Source organism: Amphiura filiformis, chromosome 10 (genome assembly GCF_039555335.1).
Source record: "Amphiura filiformis chromosome 10, Afil_fr2py, whole genome shotgun sequence".
NCBI classification, from domain to species: domain Eukaryota; kingdom Metazoa; phylum Echinodermata; class Ophiuroidea; order Amphilepidida; family Amphiuridae; genus Amphiura; species Amphiura filiformis.
The window spans coordinates 29401360-29409847 of record NC_092637.1 but is presented as its reverse complement, the minus strand read 5'-3'; the positions used below and the strand labels follow the sequence as shown (position 1 = coordinate 29409847).

General features: G+C 36.0%; 1 pseudogene; it reads right to left on the bottom strand.

The window, feature by feature from the left end:
- Positions 1 to 948, bottom strand: part of LOC140161785 (uncharacterized) — a 1099-nt pseudogene extending 151 nt beyond the window's left edge.
- Positions 949 to 8488: the final 7540 nt, after the last annotated feature.

The window sequence follows — 8488 nt, the reverse complement described above, 5'->3', positions numbered from 1 at the left end:
CCGTGGAAGGAATTGACATGGTCAAGGAAAGTGTGAAGGCTGTCTTCTTCTCTGGTCCAGATGAAAAACACATCGTCAATGTACCTCCACCAAATCCATGGACGACAAGGGGCGGCATCCAACATCTGCTCTTCAAGCCTAGACATGAAGAGGCAGGCGAACGACGGTGCCATGCGGGTCCCCATCGATGTCCCAAATACCTATAAATAGTGTTCTCCCATGAAGGTGAAATTGTTCTTAGTTAGTACATGATTCATGAGAGTCTTCAGATCATCAATGGGGTGACTGGTGTGGTCGCTTCTAGACAGCGCTTCACAGGTAGCTGCAATTCCTTCACTGAATGGGATATTAGTATACAGGGATGACACATCACAAGTGCCAATGATGGCAGTGTTGGGGATCTGGTCCGTGATGGCTTCAAGCTTCCTGAGAAAGTCTGGGTGTCGTGTATGTAAGACGGAGTCTGTGAAACAAGGGGTTTAATGAAGTGGTCAACGTAGAGAGATATGTTCTCAGTGGGGAACCATTACCGGATACAATGGGTCGACCAGGATTCCCGGGCTTGTGGATCTTGGGGAGGAGATAAAATCGAGCAGCTTTAGAATCTGTAGGAGAAAGAAATGCATGGGCTTTGTCGGTTAATTCATCACGAGCATGCATGTCATCCAGGGTGGTCTGTATCTGTTGAGAGAAAGAGTCAGTATGATCAGAATCAACAAGAGCATAGTTAGTACGATTGTTGAGGTGCTTCATGGTTTCATCGATGTACTTTTGGCGATCCATGACAACCACAGCAGATCCTTTATCAGCAGGCTTGATGATGATGTCAGTCCTGGTTCTGAGAGACTTGAGTGCCTGGCGTTCCTCACGGGGTAAGTTGTCATGTGTCCTGTGGGAAGAATTGGCAGAATTGTTAACTTGGGAACTAACAACCTGCACGTATGTCTCCATGGCTGGAACCCTGACAAAAATTTAATATCCAAGTCAGCGGGTCAGTTTGACCCATGTAGGTGAGTTGATGGAATTACATAATATGCATGTAACCCATATATTCATGTTTCACTCTCCCATAAACTTATTTAATACGTCATAGTGACGCACCAAAAGTCACATTACTCACTTTATTTCTCAAGTGTGTCATTACAGGGATAAAATAATAAATACATAAATAAATAAATAAATAAATAAATAAATAAATAAATAAATAAATAAATAAATAAATAAATAAATAAATAAATAAATAAATAAATGAAAATTCCATCTTGATATAACGTTGTAATAATGTTTGCGGAATATATGAATTAAATGCAGCTTTTAAACGTTTCTTTTCATTGGTATGATTTGATATTTTGATATTTATTTGCGTGTCATTTTAACTTTGTTTCGTTATATCAAGTGACTCATATAATATGCGAAGCGCGGTACTATAGTTTACAGGGACAAAAATTTGATATCCAAGTCAGCGGGTCAGTTTGACCCATGTAGGTGAGTTGATGGAATTACATAATATGCATGTAACCCATATATTCATGTTTCACTCTCCCATAAACTTATTTAATACGTCATAGTGACGCATCAAAAGTCACATTACTCACTTTATTTCTCAAGTGTGTCATTACAGGGATAAAATAAATATTCACATAATTGAGTCACAGTGACCCACGTAATGGTTTATGTACGTGTTCCCTATAATTGGCGACCATTAACATCTATATAACGGCGCACTTTATAACCGAGTATAGAATATTATTTCAAGATACCAGATGTCATTATACTTCGGGCAAAGTTCTGTCTGCAGCGCCCTCTGAAAAGGTCACGGGGTGATTTTAATAACAATTATGCTATTTTAACAACTAGATCAGGCATTTTCAAATGGATATTCTGAAGTGCCACTGTCTAAAACGAAATGAACCTGAAGTGTCACTATCCAATACGAGCGAGCGCAGCATGTATAGGGGCCGCATTAATGCCCCTGGTGTGGGGATCATGAACGGAACCCCGTCGGTGTGCAGGGGCAGTCCCGGACGCTCTAATGGCATGTTTTGCCCAAGTATTCAAATTTATACAGATTTTTCAAATTTACGCGTGCCTCCGATAAATCCTAACGTGAGTATTCCTTTTTTTGTGCAATAATATTGTTATTTTTTAAGGTGAGGTCGCGAGCCACTTGGAACCCTGCCCAACGCCGCAAGTGGCACACGCCGGTTTTTGAGAATGCCTGAAATCGATCCATGCCAATGATGAATTGTCACTTCCAGTATAATAACATTAACAACCACTTTTGTAAGTCGTCACAAACATGGTTAATTCTATAATAAACTGTCGGAATTGAATGCATAGACTGAGCCTAAAACTACAAACTATGTGTATTTTAGTTGGACAGTCCCGGAGTATTAAGGGTATACGATGTATTGTTGGTCGAAGCGGACAGCATCTTGTGAATGGTAGTGAGCTTTAGCAAAAATTACATTGCTCAATTCATAGCGAGCGTGTAGAAGAACTCAAATATCACAGATATACTTTTGTAGGTCCTGTGGTTCTTGAGCTATGTTGTAAAGAGGGCTGAAACAACAACACTTTTGGAAAACGTACATAACTCATTAACAGACAATAAATTGAGCCAGTTTTCAAAGTATTATGATTTGTAGAATGAACTTTTGCAAAACACCAAAGTGTTATTTTTCAATAATATATTGATTTAGATAATGAAAATCAATTTTTTGGCTGCTTCGACCAACAATACCTTGTATACCCTTAAGGGGGGCTGATAATAGGAAGGGAACAGTTTCAATCAACATGTTGCCACTCAGCAAATACCGGGAAGTGTGTGGTAAACGTACTCCGGGACGTGCTCATTATTTGTTAGTATTAAAAGCTGTATGGCTTCAAAAATCACGATTTGACAGGAAAAAAGTATCGTCTTAGAAATAATAGAGAATAAAGGTACAAATTAAGCACCGCAAACAACGTAACATTATTTTTATGTGTTTCCTTCACACTTAACTTATACAATAAATTATGATTTGGGGTTTATTTAAGAAGAATTGTAGCCTCGAGTTTCAAAATACACCGAGTGCATGTGTTTGGATAGCTACACGTCTTACGATTCTGTATCAACAAATTATCTGGACTAAGCTACAAGGTTAGTAAAAAAATGGCAATAAGGAAAAGATGTCTAATTATTTTGAACCCAAGATGAATTTGTCAGTTGTTTAAAGACGATTAACGACTTTGTAAAGACAACCCAAGAATTACTCGGAATAATTGCAACTGAGTATAATGAAACTCATGGCAAAGATGACAACATTATTTAGAAGAACTTTCAATTGTTGACATTTTATATAAATGCTATGTTAAATAGTCCCTATGTGTGTAAAAATAGAGTGAATAAAATGTTTGATTTTTATGAGCATTTTTACCGCGGCACACAATGTCAATTATTTGCCCACGAGGTATCTGCATACTTAATGAGAGCACATGGTGCACAACAAACACTGCAGTTTCAAACTGACTTCTGCTTAATTCAAATTTGATATGTGTTTATATTCAAATGAAGTCTCTTACGTTTATTAAGTTGCTGCGTACCCGTCAAAAAAAATCAGGTTCTCTGTGCCTAAGCCAACCTACTGAATATTTCATAATGAGCTCAACTTGTGTCATATATTATGTAATACTTGAGTGCCAATCAGGCTAAAATGGAATTTGTTCTTTCAACATTTCTTTGAGTATTTTATCATTCAAAACACAGAGCCTCGCGGTAACCTGTTATTTTGGCTTGGGTATAAAAAGTCTTGGATTTTTTTGGGTATGGATGGTATGAGGAATATTGGAACATAAAAAGAACACTAATGTTAAAATTAAGTGTGAATTAGGTTTAAAGTCACTATTGGATCTGTAGTATTTAATAATGCACACTCTGTGCTCTCATTTGGAATACAGGGAGGCGCCTCGAGGGCATGTCGTAATACAAAATACAAAAATACTCATGAAAAATAAAATGGTAGGGCTGATTTACTTCATGTTTTAACACCAGGTGACTATTCAGTATAGCATTTGTTTCAACAACTGATAAAGTCAACCTGGTTTAAAAATAAATGTGTCTTCTTTAATTTACTACCCTGAACAAGAGGCATCATCATTTTCCTCACTATGATACTTAGTTGTGGGATTATTTCCCCAACATTTTCCATCACAAATATCTCCTCACGTTAAAGGAATATAAAATAAAAGCCAGGTTGAATATTTACAATGGGACTTTAAACTTGATGGATGAGTTATGTATAGCCTGGAGGCTTACTGAAGATTGCTAGTTATGCCCATAAATGTCATCATGTTTATTGACTCGGAGAACTGACATAACATTATTACGTTTAAATGCAATGCACAATTCTTACGATGTTACAATTATTGTTAAAGTGTTCATTCTAGTCTAGGCGTTTTGAATTCATTGCTGGTTATAATATGTGATGCGATCAAGCAAAATCAGTCGGAACTCGGAAATATTGATGTTGAGTTATAGCCAAGCAAAGGAAATATTTCCTTTTGTTTCCTGTTGTTCTGGAAACTCTTAATTGCTCATATCTTTGTAACTGGTTGTTAAATTTAAATAGAGTTTTCTGCAAAATGCAGCTTTGTAAATGCCTTTTACTATCTTATAAGAAACTGAAAATGTAGTATTTCTGAGTTCCGACTGATTTTGCTTGATCGCATCACATATATAACAAAGTTTTACAAAGACGTTACTACCTGCACGTATAGTTCGCCTATCGAGATTATTATTTTTTTATGCATCATTATTCTTTGTATAATTATCAAAATTATCATAATCGTTATAACCATTTAGTCAAATGTGCCAATACTAATAGTAATGTGAAACCGTCTGGTATGATATGATGGCTAAGGAATAAAGCGTATGTGTGATTGTCAATATAATGCTGCTCATACCTGTGACCTTCTTTATTGTCATATATTCCTGTTGAATAAAAGTAGGAATAGCAAGAGATATTTCCCCCGGGGATACTTCATTCGTTATTTTATGGGTTGCGTATGTGTGAGCATTGCGTTAGTATTTAGAGGTAAAATTTCTGTGACAGGGACTAAACTATCGATCACAACTAATATTGTAAAGGGGTAACAAACGGAACGAAAAGATGACGGCACAGCAAAAAACGAAATGTTTGACGTAAAACGTTCCGGATATCGGCTTATAAAATGGTGTATCAAGAGAATAAAATAATAACCCGTTACCAACATTCTAACGTGTAATTAAAGTGCAGATTTTATTTTTAATGTTTGACAATGACATTCCAGCAAACACACAAATGTTTTTAAAGTGTTTTAAACATTATAATAGGTTTTCGTTTAGATAAAAACGCTCTAAGAACATTAAATGTCGGGTTTTATAAAGGTCTTAGAAACGTGTTTTAAAACATTTTTTAAGGAAACACCCTTCAACAATATTTTTAAAATGTTATTGCAAAATATTTTTTGCAAACATTTTTGTCAAATATTTTGTCAACACTTGAATAACCTTATGTTAGAATATTTGCGGTAGGTTATCAACAAATGTTTTTAAATGTTATGAAAACGTTTTATACCCTTTATATAACCCGACATTTAAACATTTTCTGGCAACCTTTTCCAATCTTTTGTTAATGATGTCGACAACGTTTTGTCATTGCTGGGATAACATTTTGGCAACATTTGTTTCAAACGTTTGGCCTTTTTCTTCATACAAAACGCATATAAAAGTTTTCACGATTTGTTTATAACCCGATATTTAATAAATGTTATCAAAAGTCTTGAACACAATTAAAAACACTTTAATAACGTTTTTAAAACAATTTTGTGTTTGCTGGGTAACGGGTACCTATGACAATTTTGAAATGATAGTGGCATGTACTAAAAGTAATTAACTTCTTCCTCTGCGCTGGTTTTCAAACCTAGGCGGCTCTTTATTAAGTAAATACCAACCTATACGGTATTTCAAAAAGTGTCCTTGCAAATAGCAACAAACTGTTTTACTCTTTGTCTTAACAATTAAACGATTCTAGCCCATCCACCTGGAACCCACATAACTGTACTGCGGTACGCATGTGTATACATGTATAAAATAAAACAAACGAAGACAGGAAACAGTTGTACAGCAAATTTTCGGTACTGGGCGTACCTTCTTCAGGCTTTTTAGATATGTTTTCTTGTGTCATTTCATATGTAATAAAGCCTGAAGAAGGTACGCCCAGTACCGAAAATTTGCTGTACAACTGTTTCCCGTCTTCGTTTGTTTTTATTTTATGTTATATATTTCACGGGAGTGCATCTTTAGAGATCCAGTTAAAGTATGTGTGTTTCGTCAACTTTCTGTCTACAAATTTTATACATGTATAATGCGCGTCATGGGAGATGATGACGTGACTCTAATGATACAGCCATGAAATTCGTATTCGTTAGTATATTTTTAACAAGATTCCGGATTCTTATAAATTACTAAACAGTGCTAGCTGAATATTTATAATTAGCCATCTAATCACGTGCCAGGGCGTCTTTGCTTTTGTTTGACCGTAGATCGACCAATGAAACAGCGTACATTTCTTTAATGCAATGGTTCATTGTAATAATGAGCTACTCAAGTTAAACAAGACGCTCGGCTTCGTAGATTTCTAAACTGATAGAGATTTGTATAGTTAAATACACCTCAATTTGAGTGGTTGGATGTTTCTCATATTCGCCGGCAGAACATGGTAGCGGACCATATAGCTATACGCGTTCGTAGATAGGCTACTTCAATGTGCACCGCAGTAGGGAAATCGGTTGCTATCGGTATTATAGAGCGTGTTGAACTTGACTACCTAAATCACAAACACACCCATACCAACATTTAAAAAACTGCACGAAACAAGCTTCCACTTTTGCCAATCTAATAATGATCCCTAAAACAAAATACGTAGTGACAGTGTTGCATTTATAAGTATTTACTTACCTATAAAACATTATTAATTATTTTGCTACTTCGAAATGTGAGGCAAATAATTTTATTTTAAGTATACAGTTATTAATGTCATTACAACACAGTTGCGTATTGCATCTAATAAAAACGATTAATACGGACTTGTTTCGTGACGATAGCTTGCACAATATAGTACGAGTGCACAGAGACACGTTTGATAAACATCTACTCTCTTCAACACAAGAACTAAAAGTGCAAAAGCCGCAAGCAAACCATTTAACTGACACAGTCATTTTACGTAACGTACATTATACTCCACGCGTTAAGTATCCTACCCTTAAAACAAAAGCAATATCTTAAAGTTTGAACTAGATGAAGGAGTTTGCTTTCCGTATTTTGATTCTCCATTCGGCATAAGTTATAACAGTACTTTTCAAAAGTGACAAATTTGGAGATATTTCCTCCTTCAGAGCGATTCCTGTTGACATTTGTAACATGCTTTATGATACAATGAGAGAACAACAGTCACTCGCTGTAATTATTATTGGTGTGTTTCAAGAGAAAAGTCTATGACATTTGTCATTTTTGAATTGTTTGAAATGCTCTATTTCTATTAAATTATAATTTAAGGGAAGAAGTAAAATTGTTATTTATGTTTAGTGTCTTTAAGACATTTTGATTTTAAAAGCATATAATTAAAGTTCTTTTAAACTAAACTGCTTCAATATGTCCATTTCCACCATTATCACTGGCAACACGGGTAACAACAGAGTCCATTATTACGTGCTGACTAGCTTCACGATATTCAGATATTACTCGCGCTACCCTCGTACAACCAAGCGAATCCATTAATCGACTACGATGTGAAGAACTCAATATGAATACCAACCACGGGTTCAGGCTTGAGTTTGCCAAAGACATAAAGTACTGCACTTGTCGGAATATGAAGAATGAATCTGAAAAGTCCCGTTCGTCTTGAGGCTTGAAATGGTATGTCAGTGTGTATACATAGTTTGGGAACCAAAACATTGTAAAGAATATCGATAGAATTATTGAGAGATATGCAAGACGTTTGCGCGCATTGACTTGCTTGACAAACTGGCTACTGTTAGTGTTGAAAGTCTTTGTGCTTTGTAAGAGTGCCCTTGCCATAATAGAGTAATGCACTGATATTATGATAACTGGAATAATGTATAACATTAGCACTTTGGTTACTTCATAGAATTGTCCTTGAACACTTCCTCGTTTCACAGAGCTGCAAAGTACTTCATGAGATATATAGGAAAACTTGTCTGACAGTATCGGTGACGCAAAAATCACGCCCAACATCCATGCTGCCACTGCCCAACATATCGTTAGTTTTGTTGTCTTTGACATGTGTGCTTTAATACCGGTAACTATAGCCGAATATCGTTCACGACTTAAGGCAACTAAAGAATACACGCATGCACATTGGCAAACAACTGGCGTGTAATTTTTCAAAGAGCATGACACCGCTCCACGTAACCAGCAAGGGTGAATTTCGTGTTCAATGCGTATCGG